Raw genomic sequence first — 21,757 nt, 5'->3', positions numbered from 1 at the left:
TCTCTCAGGGACCCACACACATTGACACACTTGGCAGGGTCAGGATTACAACTCTTCACTAGTTAGTTTGCCACAATACAGTACTGTGCAGGTATCACATGCACGACAGGGGTTACCCGGAGGTTATATGGGAAAAGGGTATGTGGAGGTGTCTGACATCAGACAGCATGCTTCAGTATGCCAATGGGGGTTGTAGTGAGTGTGAATGTGGTCATAAGCATCACACACCACACACACAGACACATGGTGCCAGTACTGACTTGCATGGGTGCATTGCTTGACGGGTGTATAGTGGTCGACTGTGCCAGATGGCTATACAAGGCTAGGTGATGGGTATACCTTGGCATCAGGCAACATGACAATGGTCTGCAGTGTGGCTCAGGGGTGTAGTGTCTGGATTGGCCCACACAGGTGGGTATTGTATTCACCGTCCAGTCACCTGGGTAACTATTGTGTGTGACCATTGCTGTGCATTGCTTGTCATGTATGTGTTCTTTAGTCCATGACATGGATGGTGTCTGGGATGTGCACACATCCCACATGCATGTACAGTGACATGTGGAACTGCACCTGGGGTGTCTGGCCCATGTTGTGTACGCAGATTGTTATCATCAGATGTGCCAGTCCTGGACTCATGTGGTGGGAACTGGTAATGGACAGCAGATGTATCCTGCACCTACGTTGATAGTATGATACAGGTATTCCCTGGCATCAGTGGCATGTGTCCATGCAGGGCATGTGTTTAAGGCATGGTATATCCTTTGTGGGTCACATTTGATGGCACCCCAGGTGTTGTAGGTGTCCAGTGGGGAACATAATGAAGGTGCACTGTCTGCATGTGTGTGCCTATTGGACTGATGGACAGGGTGCCATGCCCTCTGTAGTCCACTGAATTCACACCATGGTTACTATCTGTGGGAAATATGTAGGGTACTACCAACATAGCAGTTGTTGCTAGGCAAGTGTGTTTGCGTATGAGACATGGGTTGCAATTGTTCTCTGGGTAATACAAGGGTTGCTAACTTTGTTCACCAGGCCTTGATGTCACATGTAGGGGTATGGATTTGCACCCCAGCCTCTCGGCTATTTCACATCTGTTATCCCTGTAAGGTGGACATTGTGACATATACTAGGGCCATCATATAAGAAATTTGCAAAACATGGTCCACAATGACTCCAATTGTTACACACTCACAGCCACCTCCACACAGGATACAAATGACAAACACAGACACACATGCACAGTTGCCATGTCTGAGATTAGAACTCCTACACAACTAGTTTACTACACTACAGCATTATGCAGTTATATGACATGCCACAGAGATTACTGGAGTACTCCTTCACCAAAGGTGTATTTCACAGTAAATGACATCAGCAGGCTTGCCAAAGTAGGGCATTTGAATTGTAATGAGTGTGACTATCCTAAAAAGCATTCCTACCTACACAGACAAAGAAACACACACACAAACACCCACACTTGCCATGTGTGGGAATAGAACCCCCTACCAGAATACTATATCACACTACAGCATTACACTATTATAGGAAGTGCCACATAGAGTACTGGGCTACACCTTTCCCAAAGGTGAATTTCACAGTGAATGACATCATCAGCCTTGCCAAAGTAAGGCATTTGAATTGTAGTGAGTGTGACTAGCCTAAAAAGCATTGCTCTCTACACAGAGAAACACACACATAGTTGTCATGTCTGGGATTCGAACTCCTACTTAACTAGTTTATCATACTACAGCATTACATAGGTATATGATGTGCCACTGAGATTACAGGGCTACATCTTTCCCAAAGGTGTATTTTACAGTGGATGACATCAGCAGCATTGCCAAAGTAGGGCATTTGAATTGTAGTGAGTGTGACTAGCCTAAAATGCATTGCTCCCTACATAAACACACACAAACATCCACACTTGCCATGTGTATGACTAGAACCCTACCAGAGTTCTGTATCACACTACAGTATTACACAGTTATAGGACACTTCTCGGAGATTGGGCTACACCTTTCCTAAAGGTGCATTTCACAGTGAATGACATCAGCAACCTTGCCAAATAGGACATTTGAATTGTAGTGAGTGTGACTAGCCGAAAAAACATGACTCCCTACACAGACACAGACACACATACACACACACACACACACACACAGTTGCCATGTCTGGGACTAGAACTCCTACCTAACTAGTTTGACACAGTACAGCATTACACAGTTATAGGATGTGCCACAGAGATTACTGGCTACATCTTTCCCAAAGGTGTATTTCACAGTGAATGACGTCAGCAACCTTGCCAAAGTAGGACATTTGAATTGTAGTGAGTGTGCCTAGCATAAAATACATTACTCCCTTCACAGACAGAGACACACGCAGAGTTGCCATGTCTGGAATTAGAACTCCTACCTGACTCATTTATCACACTACAGCATTACACATTTATTGGATGTCCATGGAGATTACTGGGCTACACCTTTCCAAAAGGTGTATTTCACAGTGAATGACATCAGCAGCCTTACCAATGTAGGACATTTAAATTGTAGTGAGTGTGACTAACCTAAATAGCATTGCTCCTTACACAGAGACCCCCCCACACACACACACACGCACATACAATACACACACACACACACACACACACACACACACACACACACACACACACACACACACACACACACACTTGCCATGTTTGGGATTAGAACTCCTACCTAACTCGTTTATCACACTACAGCATTACACAGTTATAGGATGTGCCATGGAAATTACTAGGCTACATTTTTCCCAATGGTGTATTTCACAGTGAATGACATCAGCAGCCTTGCCAAAGTTGGACATTTGAATTTTAGTGAGTGTGACTAGCCTAAAAAACATTGCTGCCTACACAGACAGTCTCACACAGACACACACAGTTACCATGTCTGGAATTGGAACTCCTACCTAACTAGTTTATCACACTACAGCATTGCACAGTATTAGGATGAACCACAGAGATTACACCATTCCCAAAGGTGTTTTCCAAAGTGGATGACATCAGCAGGTTTGTCAAAGTAGGCCTATGGGGAGGGCAATGTGTGTGCATGAGCCATAACTCATTCATCTAGAGGTTGACACACCACATGCAGGCACATGCAGGGTTATATTCCGCAGGTACATGTATGACTACTGCCTTGTACAGTTATGTTGCACAGCTAGCACTTGCACCACATAGTCTGTAATGCTGATGGATGCCAGTGGCTAATGTCTACAGTGAGTGACATTTACACTTCATATGGTTGTAGCCATTTGGCTGTGTGCTTGGTGGGACATGCCTCATGATGGATGGCTCTTTGTCACAGTCACTCTCTTCCACACATCTATGTATGTCTACTTTTGGCTTATTATAGTGTGCTGTCCTTGAATATATGGCTGTATTCCTATCCAATGTGTGTGTAAAGCATGACTGGTGCACACTGAGGAGTGTATGCACTAACATCTGCAACAGTCAGATGTGTATGGTCCACTGTTTTTTGCAGACATGGGCTTCATTTAAGTGTGTGGGCATGCCCAGAATGCCCTTCTGTATTGACTGTGTGGATCCATTCCAGGTAGTTTGTACTCCAGTGAAGACCTTTGTGTTGTACATCTACAGGTAGCAAACTGCTTCTGCATGGTATCCATAGATCATTGGCAATATGGGGACAACCTGTGCAAGGGATAGTGTGTATTGTAGGGGATTGTTACTGTGTTGCTTATGCTACATGGTACTGGTGTTGGCAGAGATATTCAGACATGTGTACTGTTATACACTGTGATGTGTTATGTCCTCAAGTACTGTCAGGTGGACATTCTTGCTCACAGTGATGTCCTGGGGAACAAGGGTGAATGCAGCTGTGTCTGGTATTGTGGCCAGATGCCTACATATTTATGGTAAGTTATGCCATTCTTGATTGGGAGCTGCAGACATCTTCTGCTGGGTCTGTGTATCCAGTTCAGCACCTTGGTACAGTGCTGGAAGAGGGTCCCATACTTGTATATCCATCGACATGACAATATAGCCTTATCTTGCTGTGGCAATACCTCACAGCTGCACAGATTCACACAGGTTACCCAAAGGCAGGTGCCATGAGTCAAGACATCACCCCTACTGTGGTGTATGGGCAGGTTTGTAGCCACCCATTTATGTGTTCACAGCCAGGGATTGTGTGTGCACACAGCTGTGTGTCAGACCTTGCACATTCCATGCTGCCATGCTCCCACCTCCCCTCTATTATTCTATCCTCTGCCATACATTATGCATACATTATCTGATATTATCCCTACGGTTGTCACCTCATCACAGCTGTGTTTTGATGTTGGTCCACAGTTCATGCAGTGGGACATGATGGACATGTTACTGTGGTTTGCATACATGGCCTTGCATATGGCTTATGTGGAGTGCGTTATGTTGTTATTTGGGTGTCCATGACATAACATACATTGGCAGTACGTGTGAGACACAGGCCTTTGGCAATGGCCTGTAGGCCATTTGGTGGTGATGCAGGCCAGCTGTGGCAGGCCGTTGCATTCTGTCAGTCCTACAGTCCTAGACCGCCATACAGTATATTCTCCTGGGGTGACAAGGTAGGTATGCTAACTGTTCATGCCAATACCTTCTATTAGTATTGATCAGGTGATGTGGATGCTGGCAAGGTGCTACCTACAGCTAGGGACACACCTGCATGGGACACCTGCACTGCATGCTGCATTCTTTCGCTATTGCCATATACAGGTAGGTCATATTGTACCCACAGGGCTACGACCAGAGAGGTACCTGTGAGTGGTGTTTGAGTGAGCTGGATGCATGTGCGCTATGGACACTACTTGCATCTGATGCACAGATATGCATGGGGCATTGCAGTTATGGTGGCATGTGCAGGTACATCAGCTGTTTCCCAGTACATCATCCTACCAACTTTATGATCTGCAAGTGTTTGGGCAGACAACACCAGTATTCTTTTACTACAGGCCCAGATAATGTGAGGCTTACCTGTATGTACAATTCCAATGGTGTGTTATTTCGCAATTACACATTATATACTGCATGCCTGGGGTGCTTCCCACTGTGTACTGCTTGTACAGCTAGCCCAACAGCCATGCCATGTCTATCTTTCAAATGGTGACACATATTACCACCATACATTTACAATGGCTTACTGCTAGCATGTGTTATACTGGTGGGAATTGTCTTTGGCACTGCAGTTGTGAGGACTTGGCCCTGTCATCAACAGTAGTGGGCAATGGGCACCAGGTCATACCTCAACATGCATACATACTGACCACTCTCACATAATATGAAGCACACCAACCTGACACACACATACCTGCATACTGTACAAATGCTACAATCTATCCTGTTACCTTGGCCACCTCTGGGCATCTGCGTTCCACTGTTATTATACCTAAACATATATGTTACTACATGTCTACATAGGATTGGGGGGGGCACACCTGACTGTTACTACATTTCTACATAGGATTAGGGAGGTCACACATGCCTTTTACTACATTTCTACATAGGATTGGGGGGCACACCTGACTGTTACTACATTTCTACATAGGATTGGGGGTGCACACCTGACTGTTACTACATGTCAACATATGATTGGGGGCACACCTGACTGTTACTACATGTCTACATAGGATTGGGGGGTGCACACCTGACTGCTACTACATGTCTACATAGGATTGGGGGGAACACCTGACTGTTACTACATGTCTACATAGGCTATGGAGGGCACACCTGACTGTTTCTACATTGCTACACAGGATTGGGGGGGTGCACACCTGACACTTGTACACATTTGTTATGACTGTACTGGTATGTCAGGTACTCCATTTCATTCTGTTTTCTAACCTATCATGCCGACTAGAGGGATGTCAGTGTACTACAGGTCTTACATTTGAGTGTCGTACATATTAGATTCTGACTTCCTACCCTCCAGAACTAATATCCCACTGCCTGAACTGATGTGGTCTGTCTGTGTAGGCCTGGGGGAGAGGCTACCCATAGGCATCAGTCAGTGGCCGTAGCACAGCCTTGGTTTGTGTTTGTCTATGCCTGTCCTGCTGGCTGTGACTGTTGTTCGGTATGTGAACCTCCCTGACTGGCATGTGTGTGTCATATGGAAACACATGTGACCCAGTACATTTCCTGCAGTGTGTTTTGTCAACATGTGTAGTACTGGCTACTATGGTGACACCCGTATTTGTTACAGATCTCATGCTGCCACAATAGGTGTCTACTATCTGCTGGCATCCCATTTAGCCACTCGATTGCCTTGCATGCTCACATCCATACCATAGATACAAGTAACAACACATATTACTCCAATCAGCAATCGGTAAGGGGAGTGACTTACCTTGTGGGTGTGCCAGTATTGAGGATGGCGCTGAGGGCTGCCTATGTTGGATGTCCATAGTATACTCCCTATACACGGTTAAGCACAGGTAGTGTCATGTTTGGCATCCCTTTTACTGTATACGCGAGTCATAGAGAGGTGTCATTCCCTGGGTCCCTCCTGTGTCAGTGTATGTGCAATGCGTTGCCTGTTTGCCTAGGCCAGGGCATACTGGGCATGCCTCATTCTGCCTACTGGGGCAGGGTCAGGTTGTTCCTCCTTCGAGTCACTCTGTGCCTGTGCAGGCCTTGGCAAAGGTGGGGGCTGTGTGGTCCTGCCCCATGCTGTTCTTGCTGCAGCTGTTTTTGCAGGATCATATTGGGTAGCATGGCACATACAATGACAATTTGGGTACATGTAGCTGGTGAGTACTGCAAGGCTCCACTGGATGTGTCCAAGCACTGGAACCATGAAGTGAGCATCCCAATCACATTCTCTATTATAATTCTGGTCTGTGCGTGTGCTTCATTATGGAGTTCTTGTTCAGGTGTATGTGCATTTCTGATGGGTGTCATCAGCCATGGCTCCAGTGCGTAACCAGGATCCCCCGCTAGGTGACCATAAGGGATATCCCCAGTGGCAAATCTCTGGTACAGCTGCATCAGATGCCAGATGTGGGAATTATGATAGCTTCCAGGGCAGCCAGCATACGTTCATTATTATGGTGTGGGCATCGCACACGACCTGGCAGTTGATGGTGGGGAAGCCCTTGTGGTTGATGTAGACCCTACCCAGCTCACCAGGTGATCCTTTGATGCATATGTGCATGCAGCCTATAGCACCCACTACCTCAGGGTATTCTGCTATTTGGTGGAAGAGATGCATATTGCTGGCTAACACCTCACTGGTGTTAAGGAAATATACGTGCTCACCGACATGTGCTGATATGGCATCCAGGAACTGGTGGAGTACCTTGGATGCTGATGCCTGTGAGATCACCATGATATCCCCGGTTGGCCTTTGGAAGGCACCTGTAGCTAGTATTCTTAGGTCTACACATACCTTGGTATCCACTGGGATGGGGTCCCTTCTGCTAGTTCTATGTGTCAGGCATAGCCGGCACAGCTCAACATGTTGCTGTAGGAAGTCCTTGTCCACCCTACAGCGCTCCACTATCTCTAGCTCATGTAGCCCCTGGTAAGTTACCCTGAGTCTGTACACTGTTCTCCATCACCTCACTTTGGGTTGGTCGACAGCATTCACATCCTCACCACCCTCAGCCTCTTCCACATATTGTTGTATGATAACTATTGCAGCGCCTATCATTTTGTTGTTTTGTTTGTTAAACGTTCCCTGCTTGTATACACCGGTGGTGTAGAGTATGGGAAAAACTAGAAGGAAAGGTGTTCGCATAGTTTATAGTAGTGTTCTGGGCTGGGCTGGTCTGCTACCTGTGTGATTGGATGATTCTGATACATTTCACCTGCCAGCTATGCTAGTTCTCCTTGATTGCTTTCCTACTGCTGTTTTCCCTTCCCATTGCCTTCCTGTTTAATCCCGGGGGCGTGCCATGCAAACACAGCGCTAAATGTGTACAGAGCTGCTATTTCCTTGTTTACTTTTTTTTTTGCCTTTAAAACCCAGTGTGCAGAGCGCACTCCTGCTTAGGCAATGTACAGAGTGCTAGGCACCCTCAGACACACCCCCTTGCTTAGCTCTGCTAAGGTAAGAGCAAACCCAAGCCACAGGGCTCCAATCCACTTACAGTATGCCTGACACACACCCCTATGATGTCAGCTAACTCCTAGGCTTGCACCAAGCTACTCCTGCTCTTACACTGTTGGGTGCTGACTTGCATGCAGGGGAAATCTGGGATGCAGTATCATTCCCCTCATTTGCATAGGATTGCCTGCTGATACATAGTTACATGTCCCACACTGAGCCTCACTCCTTAACAACCACTATTCACTGCCCATGTTGTCTTCTGCCTGCCATTGAGTATAATGGCAAAATAGTAATTTTGGTTAGAATGCTTATTTTAGTTTTTTGTCTTGTTTTCCGCCTGATCTCGTTTGCCACTGGTTACTGGCGGAGTACATTTCTACAGATTACACTAGTCCTGCACGGCCAGTTTCCAGCGTCCTGGATCACAAACTCACCTCATTTGCATGGATTTCTCCTGCAAATGGGGTAATTTGCATACAGGGGCTGAGTCCGTGCAGGACTAGTGCAGGAGCGCTCGTGCATGTCCCAACAGGTTATTCCTGGATCACACAGCAGACATATTGCCTGCTGGAGCTCCTGCACTACTCCTGCACACCATGCAGGGTATGCAGAATTGGGGAACTGTTTGTAAGATAAATACACTTACTAAGTATACTATTTTATCCATCAGTACTGGATTTTTCAAATACGCCTTTTTTCTGCATAATAATTTACATGTTCTCCAGAAAAACTTTTCCCATTGAATTCCACTTACAGGTTTATTCCTAAATTTTACACCTATAACACAGACCCCCAGATTCTCACAAGCTTGCATGGCATGCATGATTAGTGTAAGAGGTAATTTGGCCAGTATGGTGGCCGAGCGATCAACGTATGTGCTCGTTTGACATGCACACGCACCCTAGCACTAGTGCTGCACGTTTCCAGCCCTGTATGCAAATTACCCCATTTGCAGGTGAAATCCATGCAAATGAGGTAAATCTGCCATCCAGGAAGCTGGAATCAAGGCATGCAGGACTAACGTAATATGAAGAAATGTACTCGGTTAGTAACCGAGTACGATTCTGCAAAATCCAAAACTGGGACATGACAGCACCAAATTAAGGTGGCATATCATTGAGGAAGCATGCCAATGGCCAAGTATAAGGCCATTGGCATTATAAACAATGCATAACATACAAAACACAACTTTTATGATATGTCTGCCGATCACAGCTGTCGAACCATAGGACAGCGGGGCACAAATGGGAACGGTGGGGAAACAAGAAAATAAACCTAAAAAAGCAGTCTAACTAAAGCCAGTATTCCACTATGCAAGTCAATGGCAGGCACATGAAAACTTGACCAGTGAATAGTGGTTGCTAAGGGGGGAGGCACAGTGTGACACATGTAACTATGCATTAGCAGGCAATCCTATGCAAATGAGGGGAAGGATAGTGAATCCCAGATTTCCCCAGCATGTGAGACAGGTCCCAACCGTGTAAGAGTATGAATAGCTGAGTGCAAGACTAGGAGGCAGTTGACATCATGGGTGAGTGTGTCAGGCATACTGTAAGTGGATTGGAGCCCTGTGGCTCAGGTATGCTCCTAGCTAAGCACAGCCAAGCTAGGGAGGTGTGTCTAAACCTGCCTAGCACTCTTTACAAGGTGCAAGTGAGTGTGCGTGCCATGCACCGGGAGTTACAGGAAGAAAAAAGAAGTTAAACCAGGAAACAGCAGCAGTGTGCACATCTGAGTACTCTGTTTGTGCAGTGCAGCCCTGGGCCCAAACAGAAGGGCAATGGGAAGGGAAATCAGCAGTAGGAAGGTATTCAAGGAGAATTAGCATATCTGGCAGGTGAAGCATATTAGAAGCAGCCAATTACACAGGCAACAGTCCAGAACACTACTATAAACTAAGCAAACACCTTCCCCACTGGTTTTTCCCACACTCTACACCACCGGTGTATATAAGCAGGGAAAGTTTAACAAACAAACCTACAAAATGAGAATGGCTGCAGCAGGCAACATAGAACAACATGTGCAAGAGGCTGAGGGTAGTGAGGATGTGTATGATGCCAAACAACCCACAGTGAGGAGACGGAGAAGAGTGTACAGACCCAGGGTAACCTACCAGAGGTTACATGAGCTGGAAATAGTGATCCGCTATAGGGTGGACAGAGACCTCCTACAGCAAGTATTTGAGCTGTACCGGCCACACATGACACACCAAACTGACCGAGGGGAACCCATCCCAGTGAATACCAAAGTATGTGTAGGCCTAGGTATACTAGCCACAGGTACCTCCCAAAGCACAACTGGGGATAACATGGGGATCTCACAGGCATCATCATCCAGCGTATTCCACCAGTTCCTGGATGCCATGGTAGCACATGCCAGTGAGTATGTATATTTCCTCAACACCTGTAAGGTGTTGACCAGCAATATGCGTCTCTTGTACCAAATAGCAGAATACCTTGGGGTAGTGGGTGCTATAGACTGCACGCACATATGCATCAAAGCACCACCTGGTGAGCAGGGTAGGGCCTACATCAACTGCAGGGGCACCCCACCATCAATTGCCAGGTCGTATGTGATGCCCAGGACATTATAATGAATGTGTGTGCTGGCTGCCCTGGATGTTATGATGATTCCCACATATGGCATCTGATGCAGCTGTACCAGAGATTTGCCAATGGGGACATCCTCTATGGACACCTAGTGGGGGGTGCTGGGTACACACTGGAGCCGTGGCTGATGACACCCATCAGAAATGCACACACACCTGAACAACAATGCCATAATGAGGCACACGCACAAGCCAGACACATAATAGAGCATGTATTTGGGATGCTCAGGTCACGGTTCCAGTGTCTGGACACATCCGATGGAGCCTTGCAGTATTCACCAGCTACATGTACCCAAATTGTTATGATATGTGTGATGCTACACAATATGATCCTGTGGAAACAGCTCTAGCAGGAACAGCATGGGGCAGGGCCACACAGCCCCCCACCAATGCCAATACCTACACAGGCAGAGAGTGACCCAGAGGAGGAAGAACCTGAGCCTGCCCCAGTAGGCAGAAGTAGGCATGCCCAGTATGCCTTGGCCTTGGCAAAGAGGCAACACATAGCACATGCACTGACACAGTAGGATCCCAGGGAATGACACCTCTCTCCGACTTGCACATACAGTAAAAGGGATACCAAACCATACACCACCTTTGCTCAACCATGTATAGGGAGTGTACTATGTGCATCTGATATAGGCAGCCCTCCAGCAGCATCTGCAAGCCTGGCACACCCACAAGTTAAGTCAATTAACCTACCAATTGCCAAATAGAGTAGAGTGTGTTGTCACCTGTAGCTATGGTATGGATGTGAGCATGCAAGGGAACTGGGTGGCTGAATGTTATGGCAGCAGACAGTAGACACCCACAGTGGCACCCCAACATGTGTAACACATACTGGAGTCACCATAGTAGCCAGTACTACACAGGGAGTCAGAAGCAACTGCAGGAAATGTGCTGTGTGAAATTTGTGTCCATATGACCCACACATGCCAGTCAGGAAGGTTCAAATATCCATCAACAGTCGCAGCCAGCAGGGCAGGTGGACACAAACCCAAACTGGGCCTGTGCCATGGCCCCAGAATGATGGCTATGTTTAACACCACCCCCAGGCCTACACAGACAGACCACAGCAGGGCAGGCAGTGGGATGCCAGTTCTGAAGGGTCGGATGTCAGACAGTAGTATGTAGGGCACCCAAAGCCATGATCTGTAGTACACTGGTATGCCTCTACACAGCATGATAGGTAGCAATATAGAATGAAATGGAGTACATGACTTACCAGTACAGTCATAGCAAATGTGTACAAGTGCCACTTGTGCCCCCTATCCTACATAGCAATGTAATGACAGTCAGGTGTGCCCCCTCCATGTAGATATGTAGAAACATTCAGGTGCGCCCCTACCCCCACACCTGTGCAGAAAGGTAGTAACAGTCAGGTGTCCCCCACCAATCCTGCGTAGAAATGTAGTAACATGCATGAGTAGGTATAATGCAAGTAGAGCAGAGATGCCCAGAGGTGCCCAAAGTAGCAGGATAGGTTGTAGCATGTCCACAATATGCAAGTATGTGTGTGGTAGGATGGAGTGTGTTTCATACTGTGTGAGAGTGGTCAGTATGTATGCATGTCGAGGTAAGACCTAATGGCCATAGCCCAGTACTGCTGATGACAGGGACAAGCCCACACAACTGCAGTGCCAAGGACAATCCCTGCCAGCATACCACCTGCTAGCAGTAAGCCAATGTAAATATATGGTAGTAATATGTGTCACCATCTGAAAGACTGACATGGCATGGCTGTTGGGCTAGATATACAAGCAGTACACAGGGGAAAGTACTCCAGACAGAAATTATATATTGTATCACTGTGAAATGGAGACACCCTTGGAATTGTACATACAGGTATGCATCACAGCAACTGGCTCTGTAGTAGGAGATACCAGTGATATCTGGCCGAACACCTGCAGATCACAAAGGAGGTAGGACTGATGTATTGGGAAACAGCTGGTGTACCTGCACATGCCTGCATACCAGGAATGTCCCATGCATATATGTGTGTCAGACACAAGTACTGTCCATAGCACACATGCACCCAGCCCACGCACACACCACCCACAGGTATCTCTCCGGTCATATCCCTACTATGGGGAAAGGGTACAGTATGACCCCTCCTGTACATGACAATAGTGGAAGACTGCAGCATGCAGTGCAGGTGCCCCATGCAGGTTTGTCTCTAGCTTTACGTAGCACCCTGCCAGCATCCACACCACCTGATCAAGACTGATAGATGGGATATGCATGAATACATATCACACCTAGCCTGTCAGCCCAGGGGAATATACTGTCTGGCAGTCTGCAACTGTAGGCCTGACAGAATGCAACAGCCTGCCACATGTTGCCCGCAGCAACACCTAATGCCCCACAGGCCTCTGACAAAGACTTGTGTCTCACACGTACTGTCAATGCATGTGAAGTCATGGACACCCAAATAACAACATAACACACTCCACGTAAGCCATATGCAAGGCCATGTGGACAAACCACAGTAACATGTCCACCATGTCCCACTGCATGAACTGTGGACCAACACTAACACACACCTGTGATGGGGTGATACCCCTAGGGAAAATATCAGAGAATGTATGCATAATGTCTGGAAGAGGTTAGAATAACAGAGGTGGGGTGCATGGGCAGCATGGAATGTGCAGGGTCTGACACCAAGCTGTGTGCCCACACTATCCCTGGCTGCAAACACATAAATGGGTGGCTACACACCTGCCCATACACCACAATAGGGTTAATGTCCTGACCCATGGCCCCTGTCTCTGGACAGCCTCTGCAAATCTATACAGCTGTGAGGCATTGCCACCGCAAAATAAGCCCAGACTGTCTTGTCAGTGGGTGTACAAGTATGGGATCCCCCGCCAGCACTCTACCAAGGTGCTGAACCAGATACACAGACCCAGCAGCAGGTGTCTGCAGCAACTCCTCCAGAATGGCATAACTTACCATGAATACATAGATGTCTGCCCACAGTACCGGACACAGCTGCAGTCATCCTTGTCCCCCAAGACAGCACTGTGAGCAAGAATGTCCACCTGGCAGTACATGGAGACAGAAAACATTACTGTGTACAACAGTACACATGTCTGAATATCTCTGCTGACAGCGATACCATGTGGCTGAATCAGCACAGTCACAATCACCTACAGTACACACTATCCCCTGCACAGTTTGTCCCCATATTGCCAAATGAACGTCGGATACCCAGCAGAAACACCTCACTACCTGTAGGTGTACAACACAAAAGTCTGCACTGGAGTACAAACTACCTAGTATTGAGCCACACATTCTATACAGTAGGGCATACTGGGCATGCTCACACACTTAGAGAAATCAAGGCAATGTCAGCCAACAACATACTGAAAAGTCATACTGGGCATGCTCATGCACGTAAACAAAAGAAGCCCATGTCAGCAAACAGCAGTGGACCAGACAAATCTGGCAGTCGCAGATGTTAGTGCAGACACCCCTCTGTATGCACAACCCATGATTTGCATACACAGTGGATAGGAATACATGCATATATCCAAGGACAATACACAATAATATGCCAAACGTACATAGATGTGTGGGAGAGAGTGACTGTGACAAGGAGCCAACCATTATGAGGCTTGTCCCTCCCAGCACACTGCCAAATGACTACAGCCACATGATGCTCAGATGTCACTCACTGTAGACATTAGCCACCACATCTGTCAGCATTACGGACTATGTGGTGGACGTGCTAGCTGTGCAACATGACGACTGTACAAGGAAGTAGTCATCTAGCATCTGTATACATGTACCTGTGGAATATAACCTTGCGTGTGCCTGCATGTGGTGTGTCAACCTCTAGATGAATGGGTTATGGCCCAGGCACACACACTGCCCTCCCCATAGCCCTACTATGACAAACCCGCTTAGGTCTACTACATTAAAATACACCCTTGGGAAAAGTGTAGCCCAGTAATCTCCATAGTGCGTCCCATAACTGAGTACTGCTGTAGTGTGATAAAGTAGACAGGTAGGTGTTCTAATCCCTGACGTGGCAAGTGTGTGTGTGTGTGTGTGTGTGTGTGTGTGTGTGTGTGTGTGTGTGTGTGTGTGTGCGCGTGCATGTGTGTGCGTGTGTGTGTGTTAGTGTGCGTGCCTGTCTGATAGAGAGCAATGCATTTTATGGTAGTCACACTCCGTACAACTCTCATACTCGACATTAGCAAGGCTGCTGATGTCACCCACCCAGAAATACACCTCTGGGAATGTTGTAGCCCAGTAATCTCCGTAGTGCATCCCGTAACTGCGTACTGCTGTAGACTGATTAGGTAGTTAGGTAGGTGTTTTAACCCCAGATGTGGCAAGGGCATGTGTGTGTCTTAGTGTGTGTGTCTGTCGCTGTCTGTGTAGAGAGCAATGCATTTTTGTGTAGCCACTCAAATTACAATGCCTATACTCGACTTTGGCAAGGCTGCTGATGTCACCCACCCAGAAATACACCTCTGGGAAGGTTGTAGCCCAGTAATCTCTGTAGCATGTCCCGTAACTGGGTACTGCTGCAGAGTGATTAGGTAGCTAGGTAGGTGTTTTAACCCCAGATGTGCCAAGTGTGTGTTAGTGTGTGTGTCTGTCTGTCTCTGTCTGTGTAGAGAGCAATGCAGTTTGGTGTAGCCACATGAATTACAATGCCTATACTTGACTTTGGCAAGGCTGCTGATGTCACCCACCCAGAAATATACCTCCGGGAAGGTTGTAGCCCAGTAATTTCCGTAGTGCATCCTGTAACTGCATACTGCTGTAGAGTGATAAGGTAGCTAGGTAGGTGTTCTAACTCCAGACGTGGCAAGTGTGTGTGTCTGTCTGTCTCTGTCTGTGTAGAGAGCAATGCATTTTGGTGTAGCCACATGAATTACAATGTCTATACTGGACTTTCGCAAGGCTGCTAATGTCACCTACCCAGAAATACACCTATGGGAAGTTTGTAGCCCAGTAATCCCTGTAGCGCATCCCATAACTGCGTACTGCTGTAGAGTGATAAGGTAGCTAGTTAGGTGTTCTAACCCCAGACGTGGCAAGTGTGTGTGTGTGTGTGTGTGTGTGTGTGTGTGTGTGTGTGTGTGTGTGTGTGTGTGTGTGTGTGTGTTAGGGTGAGTGTCTGTCTGTCTGTCTCTGTCTGTGTAGAGAGCAATGCATTTTGGTCTAGCCACACAAATTACAATGCCTATACTCGACTTTGGCAAGGCTGCTTATGTCACCCACCCAGAAATACACCTCTGAGAAGGTTGTAGCCCAGTAATCTTCATGGCATGTCCTGTAACTGTGTACCACTGGAGTGTGATTTAGAACTGTGGCAGGGTTCCATCCCCATCCATAGCAGTTCCAGATGTTTTGTGTGTGTCCATGTCTGTATATGGAGCAATGCATTATAGGCTAGTCACACGAAGTACATTCCACATGGCCCACTTTGGCAATCCAGCTGATGTCATTCATAGTGAAATACAGCTTTGGGGAAGGTGTTCCCTATTAATCCCCATGGTTCATCTTATAACAGCTCCATGCTGTAGTGTGGTATACACCTCTGTCAGGGGTTCTATACCCACACATGTCGGTCGTGGATGTTTTGTGTGTGTCTCACTGTCTGTGTTGGGAGTAATGCATTTTAGGGTAGTCACCTGCAGTACATTTAAAGTGGATTACTTTGGCAATCCTGCTGATGTCAGTCATTGTGGAATAGACCCTTGGGGAAGGAGTATGTCAGTAATGTGCATAGCGTGTACTATAACTGCATACTGCTGAGGTGTAATAAACTAGTTATGTAGGGGTTCTACTCCCAGACATAACAGGTGCATGTGTGTGTGTGTGTGTGTGTGTGTGTGTGTGTGTGTGTGTGTGTGTGTGTGTGTGTGTTCGTATCTCATATCCTGTGTAGAGGTGGTTGTGAGCCTGTCACCAATCTGGAGTGGGTTTTGCATATGTCGATATGGCAGCCCAACTATATAGCACAATGTCTACCGTACAGGGATAACAGATGTGAAATAGCTGAGAGGCTGGGTTGCATAGCCATACCTACACATGTGACATCAAGGCCAGGCAATCGCATTTATCAACCCCAGTATTACCCAGATCACACTCTCAACACATGTCACACACACACACACACACACAGATGCCTAGGCAACAGCCAATATGTGGGTAGTACACTGCATATTGGCCACTGATAGTAACCATGGAGTGATAGCAGTGGGCTACAGAGGGCATGCCTCCTGTCCATCTGTCCAATATACATGTACATGCTGACAGTACACATCCCCCATGTTCCCCAATGGACACCTCCACCACCTGTGGTGCCATCACATGTGTCCCACAACGGACATGCCATGCCTGACAGCATGCCCTATATGGACAGTTACCACTGACACAAGGGAATGCTGTCAGCATGCCATCAATGTAGGTGCAGGTAAACCTGATGCCCATTATGGGTCCCTGCCACAGGGGGCAAGACTGGCACATATGATGGAAATCTGTCTGCACAACATGAGCCACATGCCCCAGGTACAGATTCACATGTCACTGTACATGCATGTGGGAGGTGTGCGCATCCCAGACGCCATCCATATCATGGGGTAAGGAACATCATACATGGCAAGCGATGCACAGCATAGGCCACACACAATAGTCACCCAGGTGACTGGATGGGGTATACAATACCCACCTTTGTGGCAAGAGAGGAAGCCACAGCCCTGGGACACAATGCTGACCATTGTCATGTGGCCTGATGCCAAGGTATACCCTTTGCCTACCCTTGTACAGCCTGCTACCACAGTCGACCACCACACACCCATGCAGACATGCACCCATGCATGTCATTACTGGCACCCTGTGTGTTTGTCTGCGTGTTGTAGGGTGTGTATGTTCACAGCCACACTCACTACAACCCCTTGCACATACAGAGGCATGCTGTCAGATGTCAGACACCTCCTCATACCCTTTGCCCATTCCACCTCCGTATGACCCATGTGGTGCATGTTGTACCTGCAGAGTGATGTGTTGTGGCAATCCTGCTACTGATGTGCTGTACCCCTGGCCCTGCCAAGTATGTTGATGTGTGCGCATCCCTGTGAGAGTGTGGCTGTGTAGATGCTGGCACCTGTTCATGTTGACAGGCACGTGTACATCACCTACCGTATAGCTACCATATCCCTGTTGCAGATGTCATGCACCATCACAGATATGTTCTGAGGGCTCCACAACAGGTAACCCATGTGGCGCATCCAATAACTGCATCGAACTATGGACACAGTACATAGTTGTCAGGGGTTTGATACCCTCTGCTGATAGGTGTGTGACACAAACAAGCTGTGCTTTTACTCCACCACCCCTCCCTGACATGTCTTTGCCTCTGTCGCCTCTCCCACTCCCTCTCTGGTGGATGTGGAGTCCTACACCAGCTTTGCTTAGGCAGCAGCATGTGTATTTTAAATGATGCTCATGATCAGCTGATGGCCTCTGCATGAATCACAGACCTCCCCTAGCTGATTGCATGTGTAACAGCTGTGGTAACAGTCCCAAAGCCAATTGCATGGAAACACATTCCTATATCTAGGAACAGCATGTGGGTGTTGGCCCTTGTCATTCACTGTGAGCAGGAACTACATCCATTGGTTGGCAACCAGCATCTGCGATGGATTGGGGATTTAACTTCTACAACATTCACTGTGGAAGCAGGGCAACACACAGGAGGGGGATGCGCCTGACCCGCCTACAGACTGTAAGTGCTGCTATACTGCATGTGGTGTACTGTTGGTCTAACAGTGTGTGTGTGGATCAGTCTTTCCTACATGTCTCCATACCTGCCATGTCAGTTCCATGTTTATGTGGAATCCCCATCTGCAGGGTCATCTGCAGACAGGGCAGTGTGTTTTGCCATTGGTTCCATGTGTTACCTACGGAGCATCTATCTGTGGACTGCAGATGGTAGTGTGAGGATTGCAGTCTGTAGATGGTGAAAGCCATGACAGTTTCTGGTGTCTTATCCCTCACAGGACATATGTTGCCACAAACCCTGTCACAACAGTAAATGCATGAGGTTATCACAGCAACATGTCATTAGTGGCCCTGTGTATGTGCTGCCAGCCACAACTCTGCCAACCTGTGTACATATGTCATGCATGATGTGGTGTGTATTTGCCGTACAACATAATTAGTGTCATCATATCTGCTGACATGCCAGTGTGATATCAGACCGCCTCACATATTGTGTACAGTAGGGGATATATGTGATGACATAACCTGGAAAGTCAGTGGATGTTTGTACAGTCCTACATGTGTGTGGGCATCAGTGTTACAGACAGCAGGTAAGATTAACTTCTACAGGGGAACCGGCACACTCAGGGCAGCTACATATGTGTAGGGGGTTCAGGAACTACAGACAGGGTGAGAGTAGAGCCGTGTTATGCTTTGTATAGTACTGGTGTTACAGGGTGTGTGTGTACATACTACTTTACCTTGGAATGCAGTCTGTCTGCATATCCCTTAACTGTGGGCCTATCCTCTTGGTGGCCAGAGGTGTGCCTAACATGTGTTGTCAGTCCACCACACAGGTCCTGTGCCTGATATCCCACTGGCAGTGTGTGTGTGGAGTGCTATCTGTACATGACCTACATATCAAGCTTTGCACATATGACATGCTGTGGTGGGGTGTTCTGTAGTGGGTTATGAGTATATCACACTGCCATTGCTGCCATCAGTCCACATCTGTTGTATCCTCCACACATATGGTGGGGCTGGGGACATATATGTGTGGGTGTTACCTACACAATACGTGAGTGCTCCTATGTACTCCAGAGGCCAGTGTATGTAAGTGTGGTATATGGCCCTGTATTCTTGAGTCTGGGGGGGCACCATAAATGACCTTGCCTGTTACATATGTGGGGGTATCAGGGGTGAGCTGCCATAAGGTATGCGGATGTAAAGTGCTGTATACTTCACCTATATGTACATCACGTACATACATTTGGTTACTGCAAGCCTACTGCCACCCTCCAGATGGTCTGGTCTGTTTGTCATTGTGCATGTGATGGTGTCAGTTATGCCTTGTTATGTCACAGTTACAACCCATGTGGTCACATAACGTCCTTACCTCCCATTGATGTCGTACAGAGTGTAGATAGTGGCTGCTGAACTATACACCTGCATTACATACTGTTGATCATTTGGTATCCTGTGGCCCAGTCAGTCCTCACTACTGTACAAATCTAAAGAGTTGATCTGGATAGCAATGGTTGTGAGCCTTTCCTGAATATTGTATTAATATAAATGTTTCACGCTTGCATTCCTCTATTTATATGGCTGTCTCTGTCTGAACAGCTATATGACATGGCATGGAGATCTGTCATGGTAAACAATGAAAGGTATTCCATTTCCACATACCTGTGTGTGGAGTTTTCCCAACAACCTTTCTGTGGGTATATGTTGCAGGAAACAGATGTCATTTGTATGGGTGGGCCATACAGTGTCCAGTTGTTCAGAGGTTAGCTGTAGGCATAATGGCTGTTCCATATTGTGTGCACCGACTTCATATGTATCCTACTATACATATATCTGCGTGTATATGTGTAGTCACATGTATATCCATATATATGTATATATATATATATATATATATATATATATATATATATATATATATATATATATATATACATACATATATGTACATATGTACATGTGTATGCATGTATCTGCATATCTGTGTCTGTGTATCTGTATTCTGGGGATGTTGTTGGCTACCACGATTTACATTACCTATGGGAGGCAGACGGTACTGCATGATATGTCAACAATACCAGCCTGACATCATACAGGTGGGATGTAGTACTCTTAACTTCCTGCACCCATGTCATATCAGGTCCTGGTTACTGTATCTGCAACAATAGGTAGTGTATTGCAGGGTGGAAGGGTATGGCCATGGGTGGGGGATGCCTACATGTACATGACGTATAGTGTGTGGGGCCTCTCAACCGCAGTAATGGTGCATGTGGACATATGTGTGTTTGTTATTCTGCCATTGATCTCTACAAATGTATGGCCATATGTACCAATATAGATATATATATATATATATATATATCCACTGACATATATGTAACTATGTCCGTATATACCTACATAGCTGTATATCTGCATACACATATGTAAAGTGCTGTGTATATGTAGACATATAGGTGTAGACACTTTTATATGTCGATGAAGCCATCAGCATGTATATATGTCCATATATAGTGATACATATGTATATAGTGTTAGAAAGCTGTACACACACACACACACACATAAATATATATATATATATATATATATATATATATATATATATATACATATACAGATACTTTGTAGCAGTGTAGATAGTAATATATTTACACACAGATACATCTAGATGATGGTTGACATTCTCTGTACAGTTGCATGACTGGACTGGTTGATATGTTTTGGTTATTGCCCTGACTTCCTACAGCTGTAGTGGCCTACTGTTAGACCATTGTAGCCGTGATGCGGAGGGTTCTGGGGTCATGAACTGCATGCGCTGGATATTGTATTGCACTGCATATCTGTTATGGCTGTGGTGGGGGAAACATAACAGTCATCACCAGGTTCCCCTCATCTGAGCCCCCACCCCCATCAACCATGCTTAAGGTCAGTTATTTTGTGGTGGGGGTCCTGGTTGTTATTCCTATCTGGTGCTGCAATTCACATTTCTATCTGTATATCCATATGTATATCTATATTCAAATGTAATATATGTGGACATATGTATCCACCCACCTACATACCGTTGATGTGACAGGATGTATGTGTGAATCTGACATTTTTATGTACCTGTGTATCACACTACATATACAGATCTATGACTGTCCATATTTCTATGCATGAGTTACTGACAGTATTGGCCTGCCTCACATTCTTCTTGCCGATTGACATGGATGATGTCAGGCATGTGGTCAGTCAGGAATGCCGATACATTACAGTTGCAGACATCATGTTTTTCAGATTATATGTATTACAACAGATCACTGTT

The sequence above is a fragment of the Protopterus annectens genome, chromosome 7.part0 (genome assembly GCF_019279795.1).
Source record: "Protopterus annectens isolate FY-2018-M chromosome 7.part0, PAN1.0, whole genome shotgun sequence".
Lineage (NCBI taxonomy): Eukaryota > Metazoa > Chordata > Ceratodontiformes > Protopteridae > Protopterus > Protopterus annectens.
This window is presented reverse-complemented; position numbering follows the sequence as displayed.